The sequence below is a fragment of the Oncorhynchus masou genome, unplaced genomic scaffold (assembly GCF_036934945.1).
Source record: "Oncorhynchus masou masou isolate Uvic2021 unplaced genomic scaffold, UVic_Omas_1.1 unplaced_scaffold_1203, whole genome shotgun sequence".
Classification (NCBI taxonomy): Eukaryota; Metazoa; Chordata; class Actinopteri; order Salmoniformes; family Salmonidae; genus Oncorhynchus; species Oncorhynchus masou.
Genome location: NW_027001812.1, coordinates 39,259 through 52,537, shown reverse-complemented (window position 1 = coordinate 52,537; position 13,279 = coordinate 39,259). Strand labels below are relative to the sequence as shown.

The following is a 13,279-nucleotide window of genomic DNA, read 5'->3' as shown; positions in this document are numbered from 1 at the left end:
ACATCACAAAAGAGATGTCTTTTACTAATATTGGTCATTCGAGGACAGTACATTTTTCATTTGGGTCTCGAGATGAATAAACTCAAGAACCTCTGACATGGATTCTTAAACTATGATTTGGGACCCAAAGCAGTTATTAACATGTCATAGGTGGGTCGCGAGATATGAGTAAACATTCAGAATCATACACTATTTCTTCATAATGTTGGTGAGAGGACACTGCATTTCTCATTTGGCTCTCGAGCTTAAAAATGGTAAAAACCTCTGAAACAGCAGATGAATCAGTTTTGTGTAATTAACTCAGGATCTCCTGTTGCTGGGGAACTTTGTCAAAAGGCTGAGTTCCAGAGCTTTCAGAGATAAGTCTTCACCTGTTTAAGAAACAACCCTTCTGAAATTACATTGCAGTGCCGTGACCCGGATTAACCGGGGTTTGCGGCCACAACGCAGAGTACTAACCACTATACGATCACGGCTGGCTACAAGAGGTGGCTTTGTAAAGCCTACATAGGCTGTGAAAGTGATGTGCACAAGCTGTCTAAACACTTTTCATATTGGTCTCGATAATGAATAAAGTGAAGAAACAGTCAAGCTTAAACACATTTAAATAGTGCCTTTTTTCCGTGACATTGGAATATCTCAATTGCATCCTCCTCACATCATCTCTAATTCTCTCAACCGATTGGTGAGAATACCTGAGTGCTTTCACCTCTGACCTACTCCACCAATGTGTACAATAAAATGTTTGAAAAGGTACTGCTGAGATTTGAACTCAGGTTCTCCTGTTTACTAGACAGGTACTTTAACCAACTAAGCCACAACACCCATAAAGAGATACATTTTACAGATGTGAACACCCACACCTATTTGAATCAAACCAGTCTCATTAATTTAATCCACATCTCTGTCAAGCAAAATCACATCACAAAAGAGATGTCTTTTACTAATATTGGTCATTCGAGGACAGTACATTTTTCATTTGGGTCTCGAGATGAATAAACTCAAGAACCTCTGACATGGATTCTTAAACTATGATTTGGGACCCAAAGCAGTTATTAACATGTCATAGGTGGGTCGCGAGATATGAGTAAACATTCAGAATCATACACTATTTCTTCATAATGTTGGTCGTACGAGGACACTGCATTTCTCATTTGGCTCTCGAGCTTAAAAATGGTAAAAACCTCTGAAACAGCAGATGAATCAGTTTGTGTAAGTAATTAACCTACGATATGCTGGGGAACTTTGTCAAAAGGCTGAGTTCCAGAGCTTTCAGAGCAAGTCTTCACCTGTTCAAAAAACAACCCTTCTGAAATTACATTGCAGTGCCGTGACCCGGATTCGAACCGGGGTTGCTGCGGCCACAACGCAGAGTACTAACCACTATACGATCACGGCTGGCTACAAGAGGTGGCTTTGTAAAGCCTACATAGGCTGTGAAAGTGATGTGCACAAGCTGTCTAAACACTTTTCATATTGGTCTCGATAATGAATAAAGTGAAGAAACAGTCAAGCTTTACACATTTAAATAGTGCCCTTTTTCCGTGACATTGGAATATCTCAATTGCATCCTCCTCACATCATCTCTAATTCTCTCAACCGATTGGTGAGAATACCTGAGTGCACTCCCCTCTGACCTACTCCACCAATGTGTACAATAAAATGCTTGAAAAGGTACTGCTGAGATTTGAACTCAGGATCTCCTGTTTACTAGACAGGCACTTTAACCAACTAAGCCACAGCACCCATAAAAGAGATACATTTTACAGATGTGAACACCCACACCTATTTGAATCAAACCAGTCTCATTAATTTAACACATCTCTGTCAAGCAAAATCACATCACAAAAGAGATGTCTTTTACTAATATTGGTCATTCGAGGACAGTACATTTTTCATTTGGGTCTCGAGATGAATAAACTCAAGAACCTCTGACATGGATTCTTAAACTATGATTTGGGACCCAAAGCAGTTATTAACATGTCATAGGTGGGTCGCGAGATATGAGTAAACATTCAGAATCATACACTATTTCTTCATAATGTTGGTCGTACGAGGACACTGCATTTCTCATTTGGCTCTCGAGCTTAAAAATGGTAAAAACCTCTGAAACAGCAGATGAATCAGTTTGTGTAAGTAATTAACCTACGATATGCTGGGGAACTTTGTCAAAAGGCTGAGTTCCAGAGCTTTCAGAGCAAGTCTTCACCTGTTTAAGAAACAACCCTTCTGAAATTACATTGCAGTGCCGTGACCCGGATTCGAACCGGGGTTGCTGCGGCCACAACGCAGAGTACTAACCACTATACGATCACGGCTGGCTACAAGAGGTGGCTTTGTAAAGCCTACATAGGCTGTGAAAGTGATGTGCACAAGCTGTCTAAACACTTTTCATATTGGTCTCGATAATGAATAAAGTGAAGAAACAGTCAAGCTTTCCACATTTAAATAGTGCCCTTTTTCCGTGACATTGGAATATCTCAATTGCATCCTCCTCACATCATCTCTAATTCTCTCAACCGATTGGTGAGAATACCTGAGTGCACTCCCCTCTGACCTACTCCACCAATGTGTACAATAAAATGCTTGAAAAGGTACTGCTGAGATTTGAACTCAGGATCTCCTGTTTACTAGACAGGCACTTTAACCAACTAAGCCACAGCACCCATAAAAGAGATACATTTTACAGATGTGAACACCCACACCTATTTGAATCAAACCAGTCTCATTAATTTAACCCACATCTCTGTCAAGCAAAATCACATCACAAAAGAGATGTCTTTTACTAATATTGGTCATTCGAGGACAGTACATTTTTCATTTGGGTCTCGAGATGAATAAACTCAAGAACCTCTGACATGGATTCTTAAACTATGATTTGGGACCCAAAGCAGTTATTAACATGTCATAGGTGGGTCGCGAGATATGAGTAAACATTCAGAATCATACACTATTTCTTCATAATGTTGGTCGTACGAGGACACTGCATTTCTCATTTGGCTCTCGAGCTTAAAAATGGTAAAAACCTCTGAAACAGCAGATGAATCAGTTTGTGTAAGTAATTAACCTACGATATGCTGGGGAACTTTGTCAAAAGGCTGAGTTCCAGAGCTTTCAAGTCTTCACCTGTTTAAGAAACAACCCTTCTGAAATTACATTGCAGTGCCGTGACCCGGATTCGAACCGGGGTTGCTGCGGCCACAACGCAGAGTACTAACCACTATACGATCACGGCTGGCTACAAGAGGTGGCTTTGTAAAGCCTACATAGGCTGTGAAAGTGATGTGCACAAGCTGTCTAAACACTTTTCATATTGGTCTCGATAATGAATAAAGTGAAGAAACAGTCAAGCTTTCCACATTTAAATAGTGCCCTTTTTCCGTGACATTGGAATATCTCAATTGCATCCTCCTCACATCATCTCTAATTCTCTCAACCGATTGGTGAGAATACCTGAGTGCACTCCCCTCTGACCTACTCCACCAATGTGTACAATAAAATGCTTGAAAAGGTACTGCTGAGATTTGAACTCAGGATCTCCTGTTTACTAGACAGGCACTTTAACCAACTAAGCCACAGCACCCATAAAAGAGATAAATTTTACAGATGTGAACACCCACACCTATTTGAATCAAACCAGTCTCATTAATTTAACCCACATCTCTGTCAAGCAAAATCACATCACAAAAGAGATGTCTTTTACTAATATTGGTCATTCGAGGACAGTACATTTTTCATTTGGGTCTCGAGATGAATAAACTCAAGAACCTCTGACATGGATTCTTAAACTATGATTTGGTTCATGAACTCAAGAAACATATTCTTGATTTGGGACCCAAAGCAGTTATTAACATGTCATAGGTGGGTCTCCCGCTAGATATGAGTAAACATTCAGAATCATACACTATTTCTTCATAATGTCAAAAACTGAGGACACTGCATTTCTCTCATTTGGCTCTCGAGCTTAAAAATGGTAAAAACCTCTGAAACAGCAGATGAATCAGTTTGTGTAAGTAATTAACCTACGATATGCTGGGGAACTTTGTCAAAATCTGAGTTCCTCTGAGCTTCCAGAGCAAGTCTTCACCTGTTTAAGAAACAACCCTTCTGAAATTACATTGCAGTGCCGTGACCAGATTCGAACCGGGGTTGCTGCGGCCACAACGTCAGAGTACTAACCACTATACGATCACGGCTGTCTACAAGAGGTCTGCTTTGTAAAGCCTACATATTCTGTGAAAGTGATGTGCACAAGCTGTCTAAACACTTTTCATATTGGTCTCGATAATGAATAAAGTGAAGAAACAGTTAATCTTCTCCTTTCCCCTTTTTCTGATGACCAGGTGAAGAAACAGTGAAGAAACAGTCAAGCTTTCCACATTTAAAAGTGCCCTTTTTCCGTGACATTGGAATATCTCAATTGCATCCTCCTCACATCATCTCTAATTCTCTCAACCGATTGGTGAGAATACCTGAGTGCACCACCTCTGACCTACTCCACCAATGTGTACAATAAAATGCTTGAAAAGGTACTGCTGAGATTTGAACTCAGGATCTCCTGTTTACTAGACAGGCACTTTAACCAACTAAGCCACAGCACCCATAAAAAGAAATTTTACAGATGTGAACACCCACACCTATTTGAATCAAACCAGTCTCATTAATTTAACCCACTCTGTCAAGCAAAATCACATCACAAAAGAGAAAAACTAATATTGGTCATTCGAGGACAGTACATTTTTCATTTGGGTCAGATTTGTGATGAATAAACTCAAGAACCTCTGACATGGATTCTCTGGATTTCAACCTTCCCAAGTTCAGTTATCAACATTTCTCTCCACTGGCTTCCAGTTAAACATTCAGCATCCACAACAGTTATTAACATAGGTGGGAGCTGATATGAGTAAACATTCAGAATCATACACTATTTCTTCATAATGTTGGTCGTACGAGGACACTGCATTTCTCATTTGGCTCTCGAGCTTAAAAATGGTAAAAACCTCTGAAACAGCAGATGAATCAGTTTGTGTAAGTAATTAACCTACGAAATGCTGGGGAACTTTGTCAAAAGGCTGAGTTCCAGAGTAAGTCTTCACCTGTTTAAGAAACAACCCTTCTGAAATTACATTGCAGTGCCGTGACCCGGATTCCAACCGGGTTGCTGCGGCCACAACGCAGAGTACTAACCACTATACGATCACGGCTGGCTACAAGAGGTGGCTTTGTAAAGCCTACATAGGCTGTGAAAGTGATGTGCACAAGCTGGCTAAACACTTTTCATATTGGTCTCGATAATGAATAAAGTGAAGAAACAGTCAAGCTTTACACATTTAAATAGTGCCCTTTTTCCGTGACATTTGGAATATCTCAATTGCATCCTCCTCACATCATCTCTAATTCTCTCAACCGATTGGTGAGAATACCTGAGTGCACTCCCCTCTGACCTACTCCACCAATGTGTACAATAAAATGCTTGAAAAGGTACTGCTGAGATTTGAACTCAGGATCTCCTGTTTACTAGACAGGCACTTTAACCAACTAAGCCACAGCACCCATAAAAGAGATACATTTTACAGATGTGAACACCCACACCTATTTGAATCAAACCAGTCTCATTAATTTAACCCACATCTCTGTCAAGCAAAATCACATCACAAAAGAGATGTCTTTTACTAATATTGGTCATTCGAGGACAGTACATTTTTCATTTGGGTCTCGAGATGAATAAACTCAAGAACCTCTGACATGGATTCTTAAACTATGATTTGGGACCCAAAGCAGTTATTAACATGTCATAGGTGGGTCGCGAGATATGAGTAAACATTCAGAATCATACACTATTTCTTCATAATGTTGGTCGTACGAGGACACTGCATTTCTCATTTGGCTCTCGAGCTTAAAAATGGTAAAAACCTCTGAAACAGCAGATGAATCAGTTTGTGTAAGTAATTAACCTACGATATGCTGGGGAACTTTGTCAAAAGGCTGAGTTCCAGAGCAAGTCTTCACCTGTTCAAAAAACAACCCTTCTGAAATTACATTGCAGTGCCGTGACCCGGATTCGAACCGGGGTTGCTGCGGCCACAACGCAGAGTACTAACCACTATACGATCACGGCTGGCTACAAGAGGTGGCTTTGTAAAGCCTACATAGGCTGTGAAAGTGATGTGCACAAGCTGGCTAAACACTTTTCATATTGGTCTCGATAATGAATAAAGTGAAGAAACAGTCAAGCTTTACACATTTAAATAGTGCCCTTTTTCCGTGACATTGGAATATCTCAATTGCATCCTCCTCACATCATCTCTAATTCTCTCAACCGATTGGTGAGAATACCTGAGTGCACTCCCCCTCTGACCTACTCCACCAATGTGTACAATAAAATGATTGAAAAGGTACTGCTGAGATTTGAACTCAGGATCTCCTGTTTACTAGACAGGCACTTTAACCAACTAAGCCACAGCACCCATAAAAGAGATACATTTTACAGATGTGAACACCCACACCTATTTGAATCAAACCAGTCTCATTAATTTAACCCACATCTCTGTCAAGCAAAATCACATCACAAAAGAGATGTCTTTTACTAATATTGGTCATTCGAGGACAGTACATTTTTCATTTGGGTCTCGAGATGAATAAACTCAAGAACCTCTGACATGGATTCTTAAACTATGATTTGGGACCCAAAGCAGTTATTAACATGTCATAGGTGGGTCGCGAGATATGAGTAAACATTCAGAATCATACACTATTTCTTCATAATGTTGGTCGTACGAGGACACTGCATTTCTCATTTGGCTCTCGAGCTTAAAAATGGTAAAAACCTCTGAAACAGCAGATGAATCAGTTTGTGTAAGTAATTAACCTACGATATGCTGGGGAACTTTGTCAAAAGGCTGAGTTCCAGAGCTTTCAGAGTAAGTCTTCACCTGTTTAAGAAACAACCCTTCTGAAATTACATTGCAGTGCCGTGACCCGGATTCGAACCGGGGTTGCTGCGGCCACAACGCAGAGTACTAACCACTATACGATCACGGCTGGCTACAAGAGGTGGCTTTGTAAAGCCTACATAGGCTGTGAAAGTGATGTGCACAAGCTGTCTAAACACTTTTCATATTGGTCTCGATAATGAATAAAGTGAAGAAACAGTCAAGCTTTACACATTTAAATAGTGCCCTTTTTCCGTGACATTGGAATATCTCAATTGCATCCTCCTCACATCATCTCTAATTCTCTCAACCGATTGGTGAGAATACCTGAGTGCACTCCCCTCTGACCTACTCCACCAATGTGTACAATAAAATGCTTGAAAAGGTACTGCTGAGATTTGAACTCAGGATCTCCTGTTTACTAGACAGGCACTTTAACCAACTAAGCCACAGCACCCATAAAAGAGATACATTTTACAGATGTGAACACCCACACCTATTTGAATCAAACCAGTCTCATTAATTTAACCCACATCTCTGTCAAGCAAAATCACATCACAAAAGAGATGTCTTTTACTAATATTGGTCATTCGAGGACAGTACATTTTTCATTTGGGTCTCGAGATGAATAAACTCAAGAACCTCTGACATGGATTCTTAAACTATGATTTGGGACCCAAAGCAGTTATTAACATGTCATAGGTGGGTCGCGAGATATGAGTAAACATTCAGAATCATACACTATTTCTTCATAATGTTGGTCGTACGAGGACACTGCATTTCTCATTTGGCTCTCGAGCTTAAAAATGGTAAAAACCTCTGAAACAGCAGATGAATCAGTTTGTGTAAGTAATTAACCTACGATATGCTGGGGAACTTTGTCAAAAGGCTGAGTTCCAGAGCTTTCAGAGTAAGTCTTCCTGTTTAAGAAACAACCCTTCTGAAATTACATTGCAGTGCCGTGACCCGGATTCGAACCGGGGTTGCTGCGGCCACAACGCAGAGTACTAACCACTATACGATCACGGCTGGCTACAAGAGGTGGCTTTGTAAAGCCTACATAGGCTGTGAAAGTGATGTGCACAAGCTGTCTAAACACTTTTCATATTGGTCTCGATAATGAATAAAGTGAAGAAACAGTCAAGCTTTACACATTTAAATAGTGCCCTTTTTCCGTGACATTGGAATATCTCAATTGCATCCTCCTCACATCATCTCTAATTCTCTCAACCGATTGGTGAGAATACCTGAGTGCACTCCCCTCTGACCTACTCCACCAATGTGTACAATAAAATGCTTGAAAAGGTACTGCTGAGATTTGAACTCAGGATCTCCTGTTTACTAGACAGGCACTTTAACCAACTAAGCCACAGCACCCATAAAAGAGATACATTTTACAGATGTGAACACCCACACCTATTTGAATCAAACCAGTCTCATTAATTTAACCCACATCTCTGTCAAGCAAAATCACATCACAAAAGAGATGTCTTTTACTAATATTGGTCATTCGAGGACAGTACATTTTTCATTTGGGTCTCGAGATGAATAAACTCAAGAACCTCTGACATGGATTCTTAAACTATGATTTGGGACCCAAAGCAGTTATTAACATGTCATAGGTGGGTCGCGAGATATGAGTAAACATTCAGAATCATACACTATTTCTTCATAATGTTGGTCGTACGAGGACACTGCATTTCTCATTTGGCTCTCGAGCTTAAAAATGGTAAAAACCTCTGAAACAGCAGATGAATCAGTTTGTGTAAGTAATTAACCTACGATATGCTGGGGAACTTTGTCAAAAGGCTGAGTTCTTGAGCTTTCAGTGCAAGTCTTCACCTGTTTAAGAAACAACCCTTCTGAAATTACATTGCAGTGCCGTGACCCGGATTCGAACCGGGGTTGCTGCTGCCACAACGCAGAGTACTAACCACTATACGATCACGGCTGGCTACAAGAGGTGGCTTTGTAAAGCCTACATAGGCTGTGAAAGTGATGTGCACAAGCTGTCTAAACACTTTTCATATTGGTCTCGATAATGAATAAAGTGAAGAAACAGTCAAGCTTTACACATTTAAATAGTGCCCTTTTTCCGTGACATTGGAATATCTCAATTGCATCCTCCTCACATCATCTCTAATTCTCTCAACCGATTGGTGAGAATACCTGAGTGCACTCCCCTCTGACCTACTCCACCAATGTGTACAATAAAATGCTTGAAAAGGTACTGCTGAGATTTGAACTCAGGATCTCCTGTTTACTAGACAGGCACTTTAACCAACTAAGCCACAGCACCCATAAAAGAGATACATTTTACAGATGTGAACACCCACACCTATTTGAATCAAACCAGTCTCATTAATTTAACCCACATCTCTGTCAAGCAAAATCACATCACAAAAGAGATGTCTTTTACTAATATTGGTCATTCGAGGACAGTACATTTTTCATTTGGGTCTCGAGATGAATAAACTCAAGAACCTCTGACATGGATTCTTAAACTATGATTTGGGACCCAAAGCAGTTATTAACATGTCATAGGTGGGTCGCGAGATATGAGTAAACATTCAGAATCATACACTATTTCTTCATAATGTTGGTCGTACGAGGACACTGCATTTCTCATTTGGCTCTCGAGCTTAAAAATGGTAAAAACCTCTGAAACAGCAGATGAATCAGTTTGTGTAAGTAATTAACCTACGATATGCTGGGGAACTTTGTCAAAAGGCTGAGTTCCAGAGCTTTCAGAGTAAGTCTTCACCTGTTTAAAAACAACCCTTCTGAAATTACATTGCAGTGCCGTGACCCGGATTCGAACCGGGGTTGCTGCGGCCACAACGCAGAGTACTAACCACTATACGATCACGGCTGGCTACAAGAGGTGGCTTTGTAAAGCCTACATAGGCTGTGAAAGTGATGTGCACAAGCTGTCTAAACACTTTTCATATTGGTCTCGATAATGAATAAAGTGAAGAAACAGTCAAGCTTTACACATTTAAATAGTGCCCTTTTTCCGTGACATTGGAATATCTCAATTGCATCCTCCTCACATCATCTCTAATTCTCTCAACCGATTGGTGAGAATACCTGAGTGCACTCCCCTCTGACCTACTCCACCAATGTGTACAATAAAATGCTTGAAAAGGTACTGCTGAGATTTGAACTCAGGATCTCCTGTTTACTAGACAGGCACTTTAACCAACTAAGCCACAGCACCCATAAAAGAGATACATTTTACAGATGTGAACACCCACACCTATTTGAATCAAACCAGTCTCATTAATTTAACCCACATCTCTGTCAAGCAAAATCACATCACAAAAGAGATGTCTTTTACTAATATTGGTCATTCGAGGACAGTACATTTTTCATTTGGGTCTCGAGATGAATAAACTCAAGAACCTCTGACATGGATTCTTAAACTATGATTTGGGACCCAAAGCAGTTATTAACATGTCATAGGTGGGTCGCGAGATATGAGTAAACATTCAGAATCATACACTATTTCTTCATAATGTTGGTCGTACGAGGACACTGCATTTCTCATTTGGCTCTCGAGCTTAAAAATGGTAAAAACCTCTGAAACAGCAGATGAATCAGTTTGTGTAAGTAATTAACCTACGATATGCTGGGGAACTTTGTCAAAAGGCTGAGTTCCAGAGCTTTCAAGTCTTCACCTGTTTAAGAAACAACCCTTCTGAAATTACATTGCAGTGCCGTGACCCGGATTCGAACCGGGGTTGCTGCGGCCACAACGCAGAGTACTAACCACTATACGATCACGGCTGGCTACAAGAGGTGGCTTTGTAAAGCCTACATAGGCTGTGAAAGTGATGTGCACAAGCTGTCTAAACACTTTTCATATTGGTCTCGATAATGAATAAAGTGAAGAAACAGTCAAGCTTTACACATTTAAATAGTGCCCTTTTTCCGTGACATTGGAATATCTCAATTGCATCCTCCTCACATCATCTCTAATTCTCTCAACCGATTGGTGAGAATACCTGAGTGCACTCCCCTCTGACCTACTCCACCAATGTGTACAATAAAATGCTTGAAAAGGTACTGCTGAGATTTGAACTCAGGATCTCCTGTTTACTAGACAGGCACTTTAACCAACTAAGCCACAGCACCCATAAAAGAGATACATTTTACAGATGTGAACACCCACACCTATTTGAATCAAACCAGTCTCATTAATTTAACCCACATCTCTGTCAAGCAAAATCACATCACAAAAGAGATGTCTTTTACTAATATTGGTCATTCGAGGACAGTACATTTTTCATTTGGGTCTCGAGATGAATAAACTCAAGAACCTCTGACATGGATTCTTAAACTATGATTTGGGACCCAAAGCAGTTATTAACATGTCATAGGTGGGTCGCGAGATATGAGTAAACATTCAGAATCATACACTATTTCTTCATAATGTTGGTCGTACGAGGACACTGCATTTCTCATTTGGCTCTCGAGCTTAAAAATGGTAAAAACCTCTGAAACAGCAGATGAATCAGTTTGTGTAAGTAATTAACCTACGATATGCTGGGGAACTTTGTCAAAAGGCTGAGTTCCAGAGCTTTCAGAGTAAGTCTTCACCTGTTTAAGAAACAACCCTTCTGAAATTACATTGCAGTGCCGTGACCCGGATTCGAACCGGGGTTGCTGCGGCCACAACGCAGAGTACTAACCACTATACGATCACGGCTGGCTACAAGAGGTGGCTTTGTAAAGCCTACATAGGCTGTGAAAGTGATGTGCACAAGCTGTCTAAACACTTTTCATATTGGTCTCGATAATGAATAAAGTGAAGAAACAGTCAAGCTTTACACATTTAAATAGTGCCCTTTTTCCGTGACATTGGAATATCTCAATTGCATCCTCCTCACATCATCTCTAATTCTCTCAACCGATTGGTGAGAATACCTGAGTGCACTCCCCTCTGACCTACTCCACCAATGTGTACAATAAAATGCTTGAAAAGGTACTGCTGAGATTTGAACTCAGGATCTCCTGTTTACTAGACAGGCACTTTAACCAACTAAGCCACAGCACCCATAAAAGAGATACATTTTACAGATGTGAACACCCACACCTATTTGAATCAAACCAGTCTCATTAATTTAACCCACATCTCTGTCAAGCAAAATCACATCACAAAAGAGATGTCTTTTACTAATATTGGTCATTCGAGGACAGTACATTTTTCATTTGGGTCTCGAGATGAATAAACTCAAGAACCTCTGACATGGATTCTTAAACTATGATTTGGGACCCAAAGCAGTTATTAACATGTCATAGGTGGGTCGCGAGATATGAGTAAACATTCAGAATCATACACTATTTCTTCATAATGTTGGTCGTACGAGGACACTGCATTTCTCATTTGGCTCTCGAGCTTAAAAATGGTAAAAACCTCTGAAACAGCAGATGAATCAGTTTGTGTAAGTAATTAACCTACGATATGCTGGGGAACTTTGTCAAAAGGCTGAGTTCCAGAGCTTTCAGAGCAAGTCTTCACCTGTTTAAGAAACAACCCTTCTGAAATTACATTGCAGTGCCGTGACCCGGATTCGAACCGGGGTTGCTGCGGCCACAACGCAGAGTACTAACCACTATACGATCACGGCTGGCTACAAGAGGTGGCTTTGTAAAGCCTACATAGGCTGTGAAAGTGATGTGCACAAGCTGTCTAAACACTTTTCATATTGGTCTCGATAATGAATAAAGTGAAGAAACAGTCAAGCTTTACACATTTAAATAGTGCCCTTTTTCCGTGACATTGGAATATCTCAATTGCATCCTCCTCACATCATCTCTAATTCTCTCAACCGATTGGTGAGAATACCTGAGTGCACTCCCCTCTGACCTACTCCACCAATGTGTACAATAAAATGCTTGAAAAGGTACTGCTGAGATTTGAACTCAGGATCTCCTGTTTACTAGACAGGCACTTTAACCAACTAAGCCACAGCACCCATAAAAGAGATACATTTTACAGATGTGAACACCCACACCTATTTGAATCAAACCAGTCTCATTAATTTAACCCACATCTCTGTCAAGCAAAATCACATCACAAAAGAGATGTCTTTTACTAATATTGGTCATTCGAGGACAGTACATTTTTCATTTGGGTCTCGAGATGAATAAACTCAAGAACCTCTGACATGGATTCTTAAACTATGATTTGGGACCCAAAGCAGTTATTAACATGTCATAGGTGGGTCGCGAGATATGAGTAAACATTCAGAATCATACACTATTTCTTCATAATGTTGGTCGTACGAGGACACTGCATTTCTCATTTGGCTCTCGAGCTTAAAAATGGTAAAAACCTCTGA

General features: G+C 40.4%; 23 non-coding genes across 23 annotated transcripts; all 23 read right to left on the bottom strand.

The window, feature by feature from the left end:
• Positions 1-1,326: 1,326 nt before the first annotated feature.
• Positions 1,327-1,398, bottom strand: trnah-gug (transfer RNA histidin (anticodon GUG)). Its single transcript has one exon. It is a non-coding gene; the product is annotated as a tRNA-His (tRNA).
• Positions 1,399-1,672: 274 nt separating this feature from the next.
• trnat-agu (transfer RNA threonine (anticodon AGU)) lies at positions 1,673-1,746 on the bottom strand. Its single transcript has one exon. It is a non-coding gene; the product is annotated as a tRNA-Thr (tRNA).
• A 500-nt stretch (positions 1,747-2,246) lies between these two features.
• trnah-gug (transfer RNA histidin (anticodon GUG)) lies at positions 2,247-2,318 on the bottom strand. The gene has a single exon. It is a non-coding gene; the product is annotated as a tRNA-His (tRNA).
• Positions 2,319-2,592: 274 nt separating this feature from the next.
• On the bottom strand, positions 2,593-2,666 carry trnat-agu (transfer RNA threonine (anticodon AGU)). Its single transcript has one exon. It is a non-coding gene; the product is annotated as a tRNA-Thr (tRNA).
• A 497-nt stretch (positions 2,667-3,163) lies between these two features.
• On the bottom strand, positions 3,164-3,235 carry trnah-gug (transfer RNA histidin (anticodon GUG)). Its single transcript has one exon. It is a non-coding gene; the product is annotated as a tRNA-His (tRNA).
• A 274-nt stretch (positions 3,236-3,509) lies between these two features.
• Positions 3,510-3,583, bottom strand: trnat-agu (transfer RNA threonine (anticodon AGU)). Its single transcript has one exon. It is a non-coding gene; the product is annotated as a tRNA-Thr (tRNA).
• A 944-nt stretch (positions 3,584-4,527) lies between these two features.
• trnat-agu (transfer RNA threonine (anticodon AGU)) lies at positions 4,528-4,601 on the bottom strand. The gene has a single exon. It is a non-coding gene; the product is annotated as a tRNA-Thr (tRNA).
• An 878-nt stretch (positions 4,602-5,479) lies between these two features.
• On the bottom strand, positions 5,480-5,553 carry trnat-agu (transfer RNA threonine (anticodon AGU)). The gene has a single exon. It is a non-coding gene; the product is annotated as a tRNA-Thr (tRNA).
• Positions 5,554-6,046: 493 nt separating this feature from the next.
• trnah-gug (transfer RNA histidin (anticodon GUG)) lies at positions 6,047-6,118 on the bottom strand. Its single transcript has one exon. It is a non-coding gene; the product is annotated as a tRNA-His (tRNA).
• Positions 6,119-6,393: 275 nt separating this feature from the next.
• On the bottom strand, positions 6,394-6,467 carry trnat-agu (transfer RNA threonine (anticodon AGU)). The gene has a single exon. It is a non-coding gene; the product is annotated as a tRNA-Thr (tRNA).
• Positions 6,468-6,969: 502 nt separating this feature from the next.
• Positions 6,970-7,041, bottom strand: trnah-gug (transfer RNA histidin (anticodon GUG)). Its single transcript has one exon. It is a non-coding gene; the product is annotated as a tRNA-His (tRNA).
• Positions 7,042-7,315: 274 nt separating this feature from the next.
• On the bottom strand, positions 7,316-7,389 carry trnat-agu (transfer RNA threonine (anticodon AGU)). Its single transcript has one exon. It is a non-coding gene; the product is annotated as a tRNA-Thr (tRNA).
• A 500-nt stretch (positions 7,390-7,889) lies between these two features.
• trnah-gug (transfer RNA histidin (anticodon GUG)) lies at positions 7,890-7,961 on the bottom strand. The gene has a single exon. It is a non-coding gene; the product is annotated as a tRNA-His (tRNA).
• Positions 7,962-8,235: 274 nt separating this feature from the next.
• On the bottom strand, positions 8,236-8,309 carry trnat-agu (transfer RNA threonine (anticodon AGU)). The gene has a single exon. It is a non-coding gene; the product is annotated as a tRNA-Thr (tRNA).
• An 848-nt stretch (positions 8,310-9,157) lies between these two features.
• On the bottom strand, positions 9,158-9,231 carry trnat-agu (transfer RNA threonine (anticodon AGU)). The gene has a single exon. It is a non-coding gene; the product is annotated as a tRNA-Thr (tRNA).
• A 501-nt stretch (positions 9,232-9,732) lies between these two features.
• Positions 9,733-9,804, bottom strand: trnah-gug (transfer RNA histidin (anticodon GUG)). Its single transcript has one exon. It is a non-coding gene; the product is annotated as a tRNA-His (tRNA).
• A 274-nt stretch (positions 9,805-10,078) lies between these two features.
• trnat-agu (transfer RNA threonine (anticodon AGU)) lies at positions 10,079-10,152 on the bottom strand. Its single transcript has one exon. It is a non-coding gene; the product is annotated as a tRNA-Thr (tRNA).
• A 497-nt stretch (positions 10,153-10,649) lies between these two features.
• On the bottom strand, positions 10,650-10,721 carry trnah-gug (transfer RNA histidin (anticodon GUG)). The gene has a single exon. It is a non-coding gene; the product is annotated as a tRNA-His (tRNA).
• Positions 10,722-10,995: 274 nt separating this feature from the next.
• Positions 10,996-11,069, bottom strand: trnat-agu (transfer RNA threonine (anticodon AGU)). Its single transcript has one exon. It is a non-coding gene; the product is annotated as a tRNA-Thr (tRNA).
• Positions 11,070-11,571: 502 nt separating this feature from the next.
• On the bottom strand, positions 11,572-11,643 carry trnah-gug (transfer RNA histidin (anticodon GUG)). Its single transcript has one exon. It is a non-coding gene; the product is annotated as a tRNA-His (tRNA).
• Positions 11,644-11,917: 274 nt separating this feature from the next.
• Positions 11,918-11,991, bottom strand: trnat-agu (transfer RNA threonine (anticodon AGU)). Its single transcript has one exon. It is a non-coding gene; the product is annotated as a tRNA-Thr (tRNA).
• Positions 11,992-12,493: 502 nt separating this feature from the next.
• On the bottom strand, positions 12,494-12,565 carry trnah-gug (transfer RNA histidin (anticodon GUG)). Its single transcript has one exon. It is a non-coding gene; the product is annotated as a tRNA-His (tRNA).
• A 274-nt stretch (positions 12,566-12,839) lies between these two features.
• On the bottom strand, positions 12,840-12,913 carry trnat-agu (transfer RNA threonine (anticodon AGU)). The gene has a single exon. It is a non-coding gene; the product is annotated as a tRNA-Thr (tRNA).
• Between the last annotated feature and the right edge of the window lie 366 nt (positions 12,914-13,279).